Source organism: Temnothorax americanus, unplaced genomic scaffold (genome assembly GCF_048541705.1).
Source record: "Temnothorax americanus isolate GAGA-0224 unplaced genomic scaffold, ASM4854170v1 Scaffold73, whole genome shotgun sequence".
Classification (NCBI taxonomy): Eukaryota; Metazoa; Arthropoda; class Insecta; order Hymenoptera; family Formicidae; genus Temnothorax; species Temnothorax americanus.
The window spans coordinates 2,641-20,236 of NW_027509796.1; the positions used below are offsets into that span (position 1 = coordinate 2,641).

Genomic DNA, 17,596 nt, shown 5'->3' on the forward strand with positions numbered 1-17,596 from the left:
TGAAGATTGGGGATGGATAAGGAGGAATAATATTTTGGAGCCGATTCCATCTCTGCTACCACCTGCTCCGGACACTCTATTAAACTCCATTTTTTGCAACTGCTCAAAAAGTTGCGGATTTAATTGTGGCTGCAGAAAAATGGGTTTAAAATGTTCAGCAGTGTGTGGACATTGCCATGGCCAGTCTTGCCTTAACACAGCACCTGATGCAATCGAAGATTGCTATATCGACAGCTACGAAGACAAACCTGCAGATTTCTTGGCGGAAGCCATGGAAATTGAAGAAGTTGACGCGGAAATTATGGATATCGAGCCAACGGAGGGAATTGAAGAAGAAGCAGATACTTAATAGCAAAATGTGTGTTTTTTCACGTTTGCAAAAGAATGTTTACCATGGAAATTGATTTGCTTCATTTCTCTTAGAAAAACAGTGGATTAGGCCTAATGGGGTCACCACGTTAAAAAAAAAAACGCGCTTAGCACTGTACCTTTGAGGTGGTGTGGAAAACAGTGCATTATCCCCGAGAAACGTAAATTTTTATACAAAACTACTATAAGTAAATATATAGTCCTTTGTTTAAATAAGATTTTTCGCGACAACTCGTATATTTACATAAATAAATAAAAATGCAAGAAAATGAGGAATATTGCAATGTAGGACCTAAAAGTAGACATTTCAAGCTTTTGATTGCTTTTTAAAAAAATTTTCTAGCTCAGTTTTTCGCCAAGTTATGACGATTTTAATTTTAACGTTTCATCAAAAATTTTAAAAATTACTGAAAATGTCAATAGCTTGATTTTAAAGCAAAAAAGTTTTGTAATTTTTTTCCTCTGGTAGGGTCAAAGTATGAAGTATATACTGTAATATCCTGCTGGCGTTTTTTTTTTTAACAATTTGGAACCTACTTGTGGCTGATTTTATGAAAAAAGGCAAAAAATGCATGTAACAATTTGTTTAAACCATCGTAGAATTTTCAAAAATTATCATAGAATAACGAACCAAATTGCATTAAAAAGCTGAAAGTTTTTGCTTTTCAACGATTCTTCGGTCATTTTTGTACGATGATTCGTTCAAAAGATATGACATTTTTTGTGCGCGCGTGCGACGCTTCAATTTATTTGACGTCTGTCAGCGCGCTCCGTAAATTTACCGCGCAGCGCATATATTGCAAAATTTATTACGTGAAAAGTATTGCTTGTACAAAAAAACTTATAGAACATTTTTTGTAGAGAATTTTATAAGCTACAAATTTTGTAATAACTATTTTTGCCGTAGGACTAATGAATAAAAAAATATTCGCGAAAAACTGTTTTTCTTTACCTTTGACCCTCTGTAAAATTTTTAGCAGGGGTCACATCGATGGGGACTTTTCACATATTGTTTTTAACGACGAAATAAAGGTCCATGCAAAAATTTAGCTACATGTGAATTATTCCGCAGATTTACATTTTTTTGTTTAATTTCCCTGTACTAAGAAAGATTGCGACGAATTGCTCGCCGCGGACGGATATCGCGCGTGTTTTTTTTCTTATAAATTGGATAAATAAACATATAGATACGCGCATGTGTATCTCGAGACAAATATATATCTTATTTCATACTTTTTTTCTTTATTCGTGGACGATTCCTCAAAGACGCGTAGAATATCGGGGAGGAGGAAGTCGCAATAAAAATATAAAATTGTAATATGTAAAAAAAGTATAAAATTGTAATATGTAAAAAAATATAAAATTGTAATATGTAAAAAAAAAAAGATATACGCTTCTGTCACCGATATCGTGTTTCCATTTATCGCTCCCTATCCCACCCAATCTCACGCGCGTTCGCTCACTCGCGCTGGGAAAAAAAGCGTCGACGATCCCGGCGTATGAGATTTTTCGATCATTTTTGTACGATGATTCGTTCAAAAGATATGACATTTTATGTGCGCGCGTGCGACGCTTCAATTTATTTGACGTCTGTCAGCGCGCTCCGTAAATTTACCGCGCAGCGCATATCTTGCAAAATTTATTACGTGAAAAGTATTGCTTGTACAAAAAAACTTATAGAACATTTTTTGTAGAGAATTTTATAAGCTACAAATTTTGTAATAACTATTTTTGCCGTAGGACTAATGAATAAAGAAATATTCGCGAAAAACTGTTTTTTTTTACTTTTGACCCTCTGTAAAATTTTTAGCAGGGGTCACATCGATGGCAATTTTTCACATATTGTTTTTAACGACGAAATAAAGGTCCATGCAAAAATTTAGCTACATGCAAATTATTCCGCAGAAAAATCCTAATTTCTCTGTACTATCTGCATGTTACCAGAAGGGCCTTTCACCCTCGGGAACACAGAATTTCACTCGATCGAAAAGACGACGAGACCCGCAGGTGTAAATCCTACGTAGTTTCTCTCCTCCGAACACCGTCTGATAATAATAATGATGATATTTGAGCGACAATTTACGCGTATAATCGTGCGCCCTAGCGGAATTTACCATCGTCGTCTCTATCCACGCGCGCTCGCGCACAGTTCGCGCTCCGATCTCTCTCCGCAAATGATGAGTCGTCAGTCAGATTCCATTGCGCGTCCTCCTTCAACACCACCAACGCACATGCGTTTGACGATAACGACGTTTCGAGTCGCACCGATTCTTCGTCCGAATCCGACGAGAACGCGGGCATGGGCTCGTAACAGCGCGATTCGCCGTCTGATTCCTCGGGACGAGTAATAACGGTGATCGTTCATTCGCGAGTACGCACATTGCTATTGCTACATTATCACCGCTGTCGGGTCTAAATCAATTAGACGTATAAATACCGTCCTCTATTCTTTTCAAATATATTTGGCAATAGAAAAACCTCCAGTTCGATTGGCGATCGGCGATTCCGATTTCGCGACGGATCAGATATCTCGTTACGTCGACTCTCCACGAATCCGATCTGCAACGATTCCTCACGAGCGGTTCGCTTATTTTTACAATCGGTTTTCTAATTTTTATAATTAAACACCGGTTTTTGCAAATTTCTACGATCGACGCTTTCCCTCGCGGGAAGACACGACGACCCCTCGCCGTGTCGCTCGAGAAAAACAAAAGGAGGATGTGACGTCGACAGCGACCTTGAACACGAGTTCGGACGCGCGATAAAAAAAATATTATTCGCGAAACGTACGGTTCGGGTGAACGAAGAGAGCGGTATCGTCTCTCTCTCTCTCGGTCTCTCTCGATACGTCGGAAAACCGCGTCCGGCCCGTCGGGACGATGAAGCGCGCGATCGACGCTTCCCCTCGCGGGAGAACACCACGACCGCTCGCAGCGTCGCTCGAGAAAAGAAAAAAACAAAAGGAGGATGTGACGTCGACAGCGACCTTGAACGCGAGTTCGGACGCGCGATAAAAAAATATTATTAGCGAAACGTACGGTTCGGGGTGAACGAAGAGAGCGGTATCGTCTCTCTCTCTCGGTCTCTCCCGATACGTCGGAAAACCGCGTCCGGCCCGTCGGGACGAAGAAGCGCGCGATCGACGCTCCCTCTCGCGGGAGGACGACTCGCGATTTTCGCCGTTTAAGAAACGGGCGGCCGGAAACCACGTCCGGCCCGAGCGACGCGACAGTACGCGCCTCGCCGCGATCGACGACGCTCCCTCCTCGCGCACCGTCGGTATCGCAGTACCCTCCTTCCCCGCCCCCTCCAGAGTACCCTGAGGCCAGAAGTGAAATTTTTCCCCCACTCCTCGTCCGTCCCCACTCTTTTTTCCCCCACTCTTACCCCCACCAGCTGCTCCTCCCGGACCCCCCTCACCCATCTCTTATGGCGTTCCCCCCGCGGGGAACGTGCCCCCCCCCGACCCCCGAAATTCGCCCTGAGGGTAGAAGTATATATTCTTTAATTACTTATATATATATATATATATATATATATATATAACGTGCACTTAGTGCATAAAGTGCACTGCCACTATAAGAGCCCCTTAATTCGAAGTTTTAAGCATTTTCAAGCATGCATTTTTAGAATTTATTCAATATTTTTAAAAGCATCTCTCAGTTTGCTAGTTTTTTATAGCAACATTGAATTATAATAAATAACTAAGTAAGGCTTTGTAATGTAAAAGAAAAAACCTTAAACGGGCAATAAGAGCACAAGCGTGACGTATAACCGCTAAACTTTATTCTCACAAGTCAAAATTAACGAACGAACGTTTCGACCCTTTTTTGGGGTCCTCCTACGCGTAAATCTTACATATAAAAATTAATACAAAAGTGGTCTGACGTCGCAAACATACATACAGATAGTCTACCACCGTAAACAGCAAATCATCGCTGGTCAGTCAAGTTATGTGTGCACTCCGACACGTTCTAGAATATCGTCGCATAAAAATTTCCTGGTTGGTCACTGTCACCCATAGGGGCGGATATCGAGGTCATGGAGGTTAGAGCGCTCGGAAGCTTGAAATTCGTCCCATCTTTATATAAGAAATACGTGGACGATATTGCAATGGCAGTGCCTCTTAATGAATGCACTCACGTATTAGAAACATTCAACTCTTTTCACCCGAGATTGCAATTTACTATGGAAATCAGCGTGGGTGGCAAATTGAATTTTTTAGAGGAATTTTTTAGAAGCTTTACATAGGTGACCATTTGCAATTTGACTGGTTCCACAAACCCACTTTTTCCGGAAGATATTTAAATTTCCTTTCTTAACATCCACTCTGTCAGAAAAAGGGCACGGTCATCGGTTTGATCGATCGAGTATTTAAGTTGTCGCACCCGAGATTTCATCAAAAAAACATAAGATTTTTTATTGTAATTTTTTTTAATTATAATATTAGAAAAAAATTTGTTAAAATATTTTCTAACAAATTGATTAATCTCGATCCAAGGGTGTTATTTCTACACGCATAAACGTATAAAAATGACACACAATTGACTGAAGTTCGTTTTACATGTTTTGTTGCGTATGCAATTTTAACATGTTTAATCGTATATTAAATTAAAAGTCAATACGTTTAACCGTGTTAAATGACGTAATTTAACGGCAAGAAATATGTAAAAAATGTTTCAGTAAAATAACACACTTGGATATGCAGTACAGCAAATAAATATGTGGAATGCGTTTAATTAGCTGTTTCTTAAGGTTTTAAATCGTTGTTTGTATAATTGAAACCCAAATACGTTATTATCCACGTTGAAATGTGGCAATATGCTGTTTTATTTTTACAATTTCTTGATAACTATATGTAGAATGTAGACAAATCATTTCAGTCTTCATAAAAGTTCTTCCTAAATATGTAAAGAATTATTTGCACCAATTTTGATTAAATTCTTATTATTTTTAATACACTTTCGAAAGTTACATTACAGGTGTTTTAACATTTTTGCTATATCGCCTGTGTATAAGAAAGAGATAAAAGTTAAATTTCAGTAATTAATTACTCGGCAACAATGCAGACAATTGTATTCAACTTTAGCATAAACGTCAGATTTCCATATAGACGAATATTATCCATAATTTTGAACTAATTCTTATCATTCTAATTTGAACAACTAATCTCCTTACATTGATACATTCTTGCACATTATAAGTGCCCACTCGGCATGTTATGTTGCTAAAATATTGAAATATTTCGTTAACATTTTATTTGTAACTATGCATTTAAAATAGCAACAAATTTTTAAACGGCAATACGAGTCAGGCGCGGTACGTGGTGCGCAAATAAAGAAATTAATAGTTACAGAAGTGACGAATTACAAGGTATATAATATTCCAACTTATAGCAATCATTTTACACGTTCCTAATTCAATCATTTTATAATGTATTTATATTAAAACGATAAGTGTGTGTAAAATACTATATACAAATAATAATTTTAAAGCATCAGTTGTTGCAATATTCAACATTTGACACTGTTGCAACATTAATATGTATATATATATATGTAGAAGAGAATAATAAATAAAAAATAATGTATATGTAAAAGTAGAATACTATATAATACAAAAATAATAAAAGAAAGGAACAGTAATGTGCAATCTAATTGTGCTTTAACTTCGACTTTAGTTACTTATGTTAGATTGCTACTATTACTACTAGTTCTCATTGGTACGTATACATAATTCTGCACATTTGATTTCTTTTTTACATTTTACATTTACATATGATTTCTCTAAAAACAAATAATGGCGTCTTGTTTTAAAATTTATCTATTTTGCAAAAATAAAAGTACGATAAGCCGACCGAAAAATAAATAAATTTTTTTTTGTAAAAAAAACTTGGCGTTGCTAGACTTCGAAATTTAGACATTAAAATTTAAAAATGAGTACTAAGATTTTTGATTAAATAAAAAAACAATAAACATAATTTAGGGAAGAATGCGACAGGAGTAAAAAAGCAGCGCCAAGTTTCTTTAGAAAAGAAATTTATTTATTTTGTTTTAATTAAATATTTTTATTTTGTACTGTTAGTTCTTTAATTCTTTTTAATTAAAATAATTCTTTGTAATGTTAAAAATTTGTTAAAGAGAATTAAGAAGCTACTACCACTTGGGTTGGAATATGAAGACCCTTAAATAGGAACATAAAGATACCACTTGGGTTTTATTTTTTTAAAGTAGTTGCACAACGAGATTATCTTTCAAAGCATAATACATATTTTCTTTACAATTGGTGCAATTTAATTTTAAGACTTCACATCTTTTTTTGAAATACATGTCACTTGAGTTAAGTTAGGTAATATAATTTTATGAATGAAAAATAAAGCTACCACTTAGGTTGAATTTTTAATTAAAAGGTTTAATTAAAATACATTGCGTGTACTTGGCGCTTTTTTTTTACCTTTCTTAAAAAATTAATTTTACGAAGTCATTAAAGCTTCGTCTCAGATAGATCTGCCATCGCAAAAATTTCAGCTGAAAGACGTGCCTCTTGAGGACTAAGTGTATCCCACGAATGCTTGCGGTGAAATGAAAATACGCCTGCGTGGTTTTCTTGCGAGTAGCTCAATTTCATGAGAAAAACACATCTGTCGAGATACTTTTAGCGGTAAATCGATAACATTAATATTCGCAATTTGCTGAGAAATTGATAGAATTAAGGGCATTTGGACCTTCTGGCAAACTTTTACGCAATCAACATTATAGACATAAATTATGAAATTTGCGTTGAAATTTATATCAGAAAATATAAGATGTGAAATATTCAATCGACCAGCGAAAAGAGTAGGGGAACGCATACTCACTGATGTCTGTGCAGTAATACTTAAAAGCTCACAGAAAAATGATACATCTAGGAGCTCTCGATATTACAGTCTCAATAGACTTCTATTGCTTGCTGTTGGTTTATGGCCCTATCAGCAATCCAAATTTGCTCAATTTCAGTTTATCTTTTTCTCTGCTACTCTGTCAGCACAGGTATTATATTTCAGGTAAGATAAGAATATTGTAATGTTATTATAAAATCAATTTTTTTACTGTGTGACAATCTTTTACTTCTGAATAATTTATTTTAATCTATATTTTGCAATTTGATTTTTGTATCAAATTAAAATACTACAAGATGCGCTATGCGCGCGCAATTTATTCTATATGCATGTGCTTGTATCCTGTATTAACACTTTTATGTATAAAATAGTATAAATTAATAAGATAAATAATACAAACAAAATACATAGTGTTTTATTTAAATAAAAAAATATATAATATAATTGCGCATCGCATCAAGTTGTATATTTTTCCTTAATTGTAATTAGAGAAATTGTCTTTATATAAAAAATAAACCAAAATAAATTTAACATCATAATAAGTATGTGTATGCAATTATAATTGGAAATTTACTTTTTCATAAAAATTTATTTATCTTCCTCTGACGTGTATTTTGTTGTGATAATATCGTGATATGTGCATAAGATGGAACAACTTGTTTGACAAAAATATAGTCAAAATATTTTTTGCGCGGATAGTTACTCACATTATCTGAAGTAATTAAAGTGAGAGAATCTATCGACATGCGGATGAACGGCAACGATAAATTTTTAAAATGGACATTTTGTTGCGCATCCGCATAGAGTGTATCAGTTTAAATAGACAGTGTTGCACTGTTGCATATCAAATTATTGATATAATAATAGGCAAAGGCGCATATTATCGTATCGTATTATAAAATTAATACGCAACGATCATATGCTGCAAATATGCATCGTAATGATATGACGTAAATATGCAAAAAATGTATAATATACAGGGTGTCAAAAATAAAAGTATCCATCGAATGACTGGGGTAGATTGGGTCAAAGGTCAAACTGAAGAGAAAAGTCGTATACCATTTTGCAAAATTCGCAATAGTTAACAAGTTATTAATTAAAACGTCTGAGCGAATGCGCGCACAAGGAGCGATAGAGGCGGGCCTCGGCGGCTGGCTGGGCTGGCACGGTGCCCGGCGCGCGGCGAGCGGGGGGGTCGAGTGACGTGCGTCGAGCGGGGCGCGGCGCGGCGCGGCGAACGTCGAGCGACAGATGTTATGCACTGCGACGAAAAAGTATTAGAGCCAGCCCATACTAAACTTACGATAATTCCTTCGCGTAAACGGGATTTTCCTTCGCGTAAACGGGATTTTGTAGTAACTTACAATAATTTACTCCGCGTAAACGAGTGAATTATCGTAAGTTACTACAGAAGTAACGCGCTCGCGTAAACGTAGTAACAGTAGGTAGCACACGTATTGGCTATTGCATTGGCATTGCCGTAACGTCTTACGCCTTAGATAATATTAATTAGTTTAGCTTGAATTATGTGTAATAAAAACATTTAATTTTATAAATTTAATTATTTTGCATGTCAAAGTTTACGAGGTTTACCACAAGCCTTACTTTAATTTTTGTTTATGTTATAATAACTTTAATGGTGCGTGTCCACCTGCGAGTAAAACTCTCGAGAGTAGCTCTCGAGATTGATTCTCGCAAATGGACATATTCCTAAAGAGTACCTATAACGGAGAATGAATCGCAGCTCTCGGCGAGCGAACTTTTCAAGACCTACTCGCAAATCGACACGACGTTATTTTACTCTCGGAGATCAGCTCGCCAAGCTCGAACGCTGTTCGTATTTTGAGAGCTACATGATGACACAAAGGAACTTATTGAATAATGCGGAAATCATGAACCATTGTAGAATACTACTGTGACAGAAATAAAAGTTTTTTTAATTTTTATGTTTTGCGAATAAAGTGCGAAAAATTCATAATTTAAAGAATTAGATAAGAATATTTTTAATACATTCTCTGCTTATTACATGGTCAATAATTAGTAACTTTAGTTTTACATACTTTGCACGTTTTAGTTACAGCGTTGAAATTAAATACATTTTTACATCGCAAATTAAGTACATTAAAAAAAAAAATTATTAAATATTTACATGTAAAAATCTAACATCAACGCCACGTTTTTTGACAAGAAAAATTTACGTATTTTAATAAAATATTTTTATTTTGTACTGTTACCTTTGTAATTCTTTGTGATTAAATTATTTATTCTATTTAAAAATACATATATAAACTTTATATTTAAATACAAATTGTATTCCCTCGTTGGATTAAATATTTTAATAAAATATTTGTATTTTGTACTGTTACCTCTGTAATTCTTTGTGACCATTAAAAAATACACATGTAAACTTTGTATTTAAATATCTTGTATTCCCTTGTTAAATTTATATAAAATTTTTTAATCTTATAAAATTGTTATCATACATTCTTTTCTAATTGACACAATGTAAAGATTTTTCAAAGTAGTGCAACAATTATTTTTTGAGGCAATATACATGTTCTCTCTGTAATTGGCGCTCTAATTTAAAAAGATATCATTTCTTTTTTGTAATTGTAATAGATCACTTGAGCGCGACTCTTCTTTTTGATAAGGTAACATAATTTTGTGACGTGTATCACTTGGGTTATAATTTTTTGGAAATAAAGGTACTACTGCTTAGATTTTTTCGAGATTTTTCGAGATATAAAGATCTACCACTTGTTACTTAGGTTTTTTCGAGGTATAATACTACCACTTTCTTTTTTTTTAAATAACAACATATACACTACTATACGTGTACTTGGCGCCTTTTTTTACCTTTTTTTAAAAAAAGTAATTTTGTGCGGATACGAATTTACGAAAACAAAGCTTCCTCTATGAGAAAGCAAAACAATGTTAATCTTTACTTTCAATATAGAATGATATAAAATAAACTTTCATATATATATATATATATATATATATATATATATAATTGTAAAGTTACAAACAAATATCTTACGCGGTAACATGTATATGATTATTATGATTTATTATATCCTGTCCGATATAATTGGCTACGAACAAATAAAAAACACTGCAAACTGAAAATACAAAAGGCAGCAAAATTTCCTTAGCATTTTCTGCGGACGACATTACCTGAAATATCTAAGATACGAAATATCTAAGATCGTATATAGTTATACTCCGTTTATCTATATACACTGTGTATCAAACTATCCGCCCTACCCGTAAACGCAAGGTGACAGGAAGTTGGAGAGAAATGTTAAGCGCCAATCTTATCCAAAAAATCGAATGAGGGTATTTCCGTTTTCCGGAACTGATCGGAAATAGTGGCAACTGGAGTCGACTTTGAAATCTTAAATGAGAACATGTCGTGTAGGGTATCGTTGAATAGAGCTTCAAAACAGAATTATTTTTTATTTGAACATAATCACAGTATCTCCAACCGTTGAGGAGAAACGATTGGAAAATCGAAAGGTGATGATGTCAAAATAATAATACAAAGTTTCGTGTCTGAAAAAAGAAACATCTTTTATTGGACCTTACATGTGTTCAACCCTATACATATGTTTCCATTTGAGATTTCAAAATTGACTCTCAGTTGCTACTTATACTTTCGGTTAGTTCCGGAAAACGGAAATACTTTTATTCAATTCTTCGGATAGGATTTGAGGCTTAACATTTCTGTCCAATTTCCTAATGTCACTTCACATTTACGGAAAATTCGGGTGGGACGTGTGGTGTGATACACCCTGTATATGTTCTAACCTTTATTCTGCTGTACATGTTAGTAAATTAATTTTAACCCTTTTGGTACGGAGAGTAACTACAGTCACTGTTCATTATACTGCTCGCTGCGGCCGAGCAGTGACTAGTCCATTGTCCACATATGCTCACTGCGGCCGAGCAATTTGAAATGTTAACTTGAATTGTTACTGTTAACAAATTTTTTAAATGTTTTTGTTATTGAGTTTTATTACATATAATAATTGAACGCGTTTAAAGTGTGCTTGTCTCTAGGCCGATCGCGTATATCGGTGTTCGACACTTCGGCCACTGAACGAGCCGTTCGCATCCGTCGTACGTAGCAAAAGGATTTAAAGAGCAAAAATAAAAATCGATAAATAAAAACAAACAATATTACGCTAATTTTTTAATCAGTTATACGGTAGTAACAGATAATATCTAAATAAAAGTGTAAATCAAGAATAATAAATCATCCATAAATGCCATTATTTTGGGACGAATTCAAGACTTACTCGAAAGAGACAGAGACTTAAAAAATTACGTCCGATTGTTATTAACAAAACAACATTGCATTCAAATTTAGATACAATTGAGTTCGAATAATCTAAACACAAATAAATGTTAAATATTATACGCGTTGATATTCACATATACATGATTCTACATAAATACATATATGACCCAAATACCAATCTCATTGCTTGCCGATGTGGAATATACTACGGACAGTGAGCCCTTTTAAGTATCAAATCTTTGTCATCGGCAACCTGGGACACCTAAACATCGAATTCAAGGTATTAATACACGTAGACACCAAAAACTACGGGGCTCACTATCTAGACATCGTCATCGGCAACCTGAAACACTTAGACATCGCATTCAACGTATTATTACACCTGGACACCGAAAACTACGAAGCGCACTATGTGGATCCTCGTCATCGGCAACCTGGGATACGTAGACATTGAATTCAAGGTTACGATGACGACCTAGGACACCGAAAAACTCGGAGCGCCTATCTGGAACGTCGTCATCGGCACCTGGGACACGTAGACATCGAATTCAAGGTATTAATGCACTTAGACACCGAAAACTACGAAGCGCATTATCTGGACGTCGTAATCGGCGACCTGGGACACGTAGACATCGAATTCAAGCTGTGAGAACTATTGACGCTACTTACACAATGCTGCCAATATTGTGGGATGAAAATCACCAGCTCCGGAATTAAAATTATGTCGCGACATCATAAAAATTGAGACATCATAAAAATTGAGACATAAAAATTCAGACATCATAAAAGTTCAGACATCATATAAATTCGGACATCATAAAAATTGAGACATTATAAAAATCGAATGAATTAAAATTATGTCGAGACATCATAAAAATTAAATGAATTAAAATTATGTCGAGATGTCATAAAAATTGAACCATCATAAAAATTGAATAAATTAAAATTATGTCGAGACATCACATAAAAATTGTATGAATTAAAATTATGTCGACACATAAAAATTCGGAATTATTTTTACGTAGCGACATAATTTGAATTTATTCAATTTTTATGATGTCGACATAATTTTAATTCATACAATTTTTATGATGACTCGACATAATTTTAATTCATACAATTTTTATTATGTCTCGACATAATTTTAATTCATTCAATTTTTATGATATCGACATCATTTTAATTCATACAATTTTTATGATGTCTCGACATAATTTTAATTTATCTAATTTTTATGATGTCCAGACATAATTTTAATTCGTGAAATTAAAATTATGTTAGGACATAAAAATAATTCCGAATTTTTATTATGTCCCGACATAATTTTAATTTATGCAATTTTTATTATGTTTGACATAAATTTAATTCATTAGTAAAAATCGCTATTTTTCTCAAGACAATTATTTTTTGAAACTTTTATATTGTATAGATTATTATTTATGCTATTGAAAAGTAAAACGGTGTGCCATGCAATTTTTATTATGTATATCAAATTTTAATTCGATAAATTAAAATTATGTCGTGACATCATAAAAATTGGTTGAATTAAAATGATATCGACACGTAAAAATATGTCCGAATTTTTATGATGTCTTGACATAATTTTAATTCATTGTAATTTTTCTTAAGACTATTATTTTTTGATCTTTTATATTGAATGGAATATTTATTATGCTACTAAAAAGTAAAACGGCTTGCCGTACAATTTTTATTATGTTCCGATTGGATGAATTACTATGATGTCGGAACATAATAAAAATTCGGAATTATTTTTATGTCCCGACATAATTTTAATTCGTCCAATTTTTATTATGTTCGACATAATTTAAAATCATTAGTAAGAATCGCTATTTTTCTTAGAACAATTATTTTTGGAAACTTTTATATTGTGTAGAATATTATTGATGCCATTAAAAAGTAAAACGGCGTGCCATACTCTTCTCTCTCTCTCTCTCTCTCTCTCTCTCTCTCTCTCTCTCTCTCTCTCTCTCTCTCTCTCTCTCTCCACACTCTTTTGCAAAACCAGGTATTTTAGTTATTAAATTAGTTATTTAAGCATTATTCATATAAAGAACGTTAAATTTATTTACTTATTTTTTCTTTAAAAAATGTAATAAAATAAAGAACAGAATTCATAAAGTTGTTTGAAAGACGAAACTACTGCACATATCCTTAGCTTTCCTAATAATTAAAAATTTACAGAATTGCATTATTTTCTCACAGTATTAATTAACTGACAACATAATGCGCATTATGTTGTCTTATTAAATGCATGAAATATATTGTATTTAGTATAAATAAAGTCTGAAAGTTGTTTGCATTTTACAAATGATATTACAAGCAATTACTATAATAATTTTAATTGCAATATATCTATCATTTTTTGTCGTGTATTTACTCATCACACTTAATTATCATTATTTATTGCTTATTTATATTTCTTATTTTTTTTCTTTCTAATTATAAGAATTGGCACGTGTAATACATACTCATTTAGAATTGATTGTAGATTTTAATCGAAAAGTTCTTAAAGGAACAGCGAGTTTGACTATTAAAAGTGCATCTTTAATTATAAATGAGATAGTGAGTATTATAGATATATTTTTATATCGAACAAAAAATTTGACTGGTTATTAATATGTAATATCGAATAAATAGATTTTAGATAACCTTGGACTTGTTATATCAAGTGTCACAGACATGTCTAATGGAACACATTTAAATTATTATAATAAAATTAATTATGCTTTTGGAAGTTCATTTTGCGTACAATTACCACAAACTGATGCGCTGGTGCTACTTATAACACTAAGTTAATATAAGATATTTTTAGAAAGATATAATTACTAAAAATGATTGATGTAAGAATTGAATATACTGATAATACGATACTTTTCAGATGTAGAATTCAAATTAAATATGAAACAACTCCATACTCTCCTGCATTATGTTGGCTAACACCTGCGCAAACTACTCTGATGGTGTTTATATCCCTTCCTATTGTCTAACAATAAGGTAAACTGGCTAAACAAAGATATTCTTTTGCATGATGAATGAATTTTTTCTACGTGAACAAAGTGTATAAAAGTACTTTTTTAGCTAATATATACACGCCAGAGCATAATTTCCTTGCCAGGACACTCTATCTGTCAAATTTACGTACTCAGCTACGGTAAGAATTTATATAAAAGCAATACCAGTTAGTATTTCTATGCATTCATTCATTTATTCATTTACATGAAATTAATGATATTTGATTAATTTATAATGGAATTTTTACAATTCAAGAATAATCGATTGTGATTGGTCAATAGCTTACTGCTCACGTCTTACTGCATACTCCTGCTGCCATTGTAGACGACGCTTAAAGCAGGGCACACACACTTTTCGTAAAACGTAACAGTAAGGTTTCGATCAATCGCGTTGCTCAATTCTTACTTCTACGGTTACAGACGGCCGAATCGAGCAACGCGATTGGTCGAAAACTTATTGTTACGTTCTACGAAAAGTAAGTGTGCCCTGCTTAACGCTCGTCGTAAGTACCAGATAAAATAACCAGAGTTAGGTTATTACGTCACATGCTGGAATCGTCTAATTAGGGCTCGGTCCATTTGACGCTACAAACGCTTCGAAGCGTTCTTCTTTTCCTTCTTTCTTCATTGAAAAAAAAAGAGAAAAGGAATGCTTCAAAGCATTTGTAGCGTCAAGTGGACCGCGGCCTAGATTCTAGAATAAGTAGAGCTTGTGACGTCATAGTCATAACTCAACTCGATTTGGCTTGAAACCCGACCCAGTCGAAAATGCTATAAAGCCACCGGTACACGGAGCATGTTTTCCGGCTGGATTGCTTGCACAAATATCTCGTATCTGAGGTAGAGCGCCGCACGCTTTGTGTTACGATTGTCAGGCTAAAATCTAAAAAACTATTTAAAAAACCCGAAGATAGGACATCGATAAATAATCTCTAGATATCGTGACAAAATCACCTGCAAAACTCTGTCTCAATCGGAAGGGCGGTTCATTCAGAAGTACAGCCCTCTGAACTAGTGTAGCCCGTTCAACAATAGAAACCGGACCTCATGTGTGCAATGTTGCTTGTGCGCAATAGTGTCGTGTGTGCATTCGTCTCCTAATTTTTTATTTGTGCGCAATAGAGCTTGTAGGCAATCGATCTGTGGGCAATAATATTATGTGTGCAATGTTGCTTGTGTGCAATAGTATCTTGTGTGCAAACGTCCATTCTTCTCTTAATTTTTTAATTGTGCGCAATAGAGCTTGTAGGCAATCGATGTGTAGGCAATAATATTATGTGTGCAATGCGGCTTGGGTGCAATAGTATCTTGTGTGCAAACGTCCATTCTTCTCTTAATTTTTTAATTGTGCGCAATAGTGCTTGTAGGCAATCGATCTGTAGGCAATAATATTATGTGTGCAATGCGGCTTGTGTGCAATAGTATCTTGTGTGCAAACGTCTATTCGTCTCTTAATTTTTTAATTGTGCGCAATAGTGCTTGTAGGCAATCGACTTGTAGGCAATAATTTTTGTGCGCAAACGAATTGTTGGCAAATGAAATGTTGGCAAACGACACTGTAGGCAATCGATTTGTAGGCAATTGGGACCCTCCCGAAAGCAAAATATGGTTCTGTGAAGACATAAAGTCTTTATCTCGAAAGGGAAGGATTAACGAATTTGAATGCTATAGTAAGATTTTAACTTTGAAAATAAAATAAGAAATAATGTTATCAAAAATAATAATATTCTATATTGTATAATATATAATAAACACACAAAAATTTCTGCATTCTTATTGGATAATATTTTCTGAAATTGTATTATAGATCCAAAATCTTTCAAATATCGGCTTGCTAAAGATGTTTATTACCCAATTTGACGGGTTGGTCGCCTCACAGAGCTATTAAATATGTGCCTTACGAAGTGGGATATGTACTCTTAGATCATTTGGAAAATATGTTAGGAGGACCCTCAGTATTCGAACCATTTCTTAAATATTATTTTTGTAAATTAGCATTTAAAAGTATCAACACTACGGATTGGATAAACTACTTGAATGCATATTTTTTTGACAAGAAGATGGTAACGTACCTTTTATACAAATAAACTGCAGTTGCACTAGTATTCATATGCTTGGCATTAGAAATAATGATTTCAATGTTGTTCTCGGATATTAGATTGTGTTGAATGGAACTCGTGGTTCTATAATATTCCTTCTGCATCTATCTTGCCGAGAGTGACCGCACGTGAAACAAAGTGTTTCGACTTAGCGAGAGGAATGGGTCAAATGGGATAATAACACCCATAGTATACCTTCAATGACATATGGAGATCTTGACGACGCCGAGAAAATAATATTCTTAAACTACCTACTTTTTTATTTTCATATTACTGATTTGTGCACGGAAAAACTGGAATCAATTTCATGTTGTTACTCTCTTGATTCCAGAAATGGTGAAATACGGTAAATATGCATATTTTCATTTAGACTGATTCACTGCAATTACTCAATGTAAATCGTACGTATTTCACAGGTTTGTTTGGCTGCTATTGTGCATTAAAATTCGATGGGCTGAGAAAGTTGAATCAGCTTTGAAGTTTGCCACTGAATATTGTTCGCCAAATTATGCATGTCCTATATTTCAACATTTGTACGAATGGACAAAAATGCGTCGATTAAAACGTATAAAAAAAATAAAGAGAAAGTGTTACATAAGACCCAAAAAGAATTAGATACAATTTTACACCTAAATTTATAATTACTTTTTTAATAATTAACAAAATTAATAATTAATTAACCTCAAATTTTTGTTTTTACGTAAAGGTGCTTTTTGCACATTGATACTCGACCCGCTCATTTTTCAGTGAACAAATATCTTCAAAAATAATATTTTTTATTTTATATATATCCGTAAAATATTACTATTTGAAGATATTACTTGAAAATAATTAATATTTTACGTATTTTGAAGTCTATTTTTGATTGTACTTGACAATCAACGACGATTCAGCGTCAACGCTTGATGTTGAATAA

The 17,596-nt window shown here is 33.7% G+C and overlaps 1 pseudogene; it reads left to right on the plus strand.

Annotated features, from left to right (window-relative positions):
- The first annotated feature begins 11,711 nt into the window (after positions 1-11,711).
- On the plus strand, positions 11,712-17,557 carry LOC143906536 (uncharacterized; annotated as a pseudogene).
- The last annotated feature ends 39 nt before the right edge of the window (positions 17,558-17,596 follow it).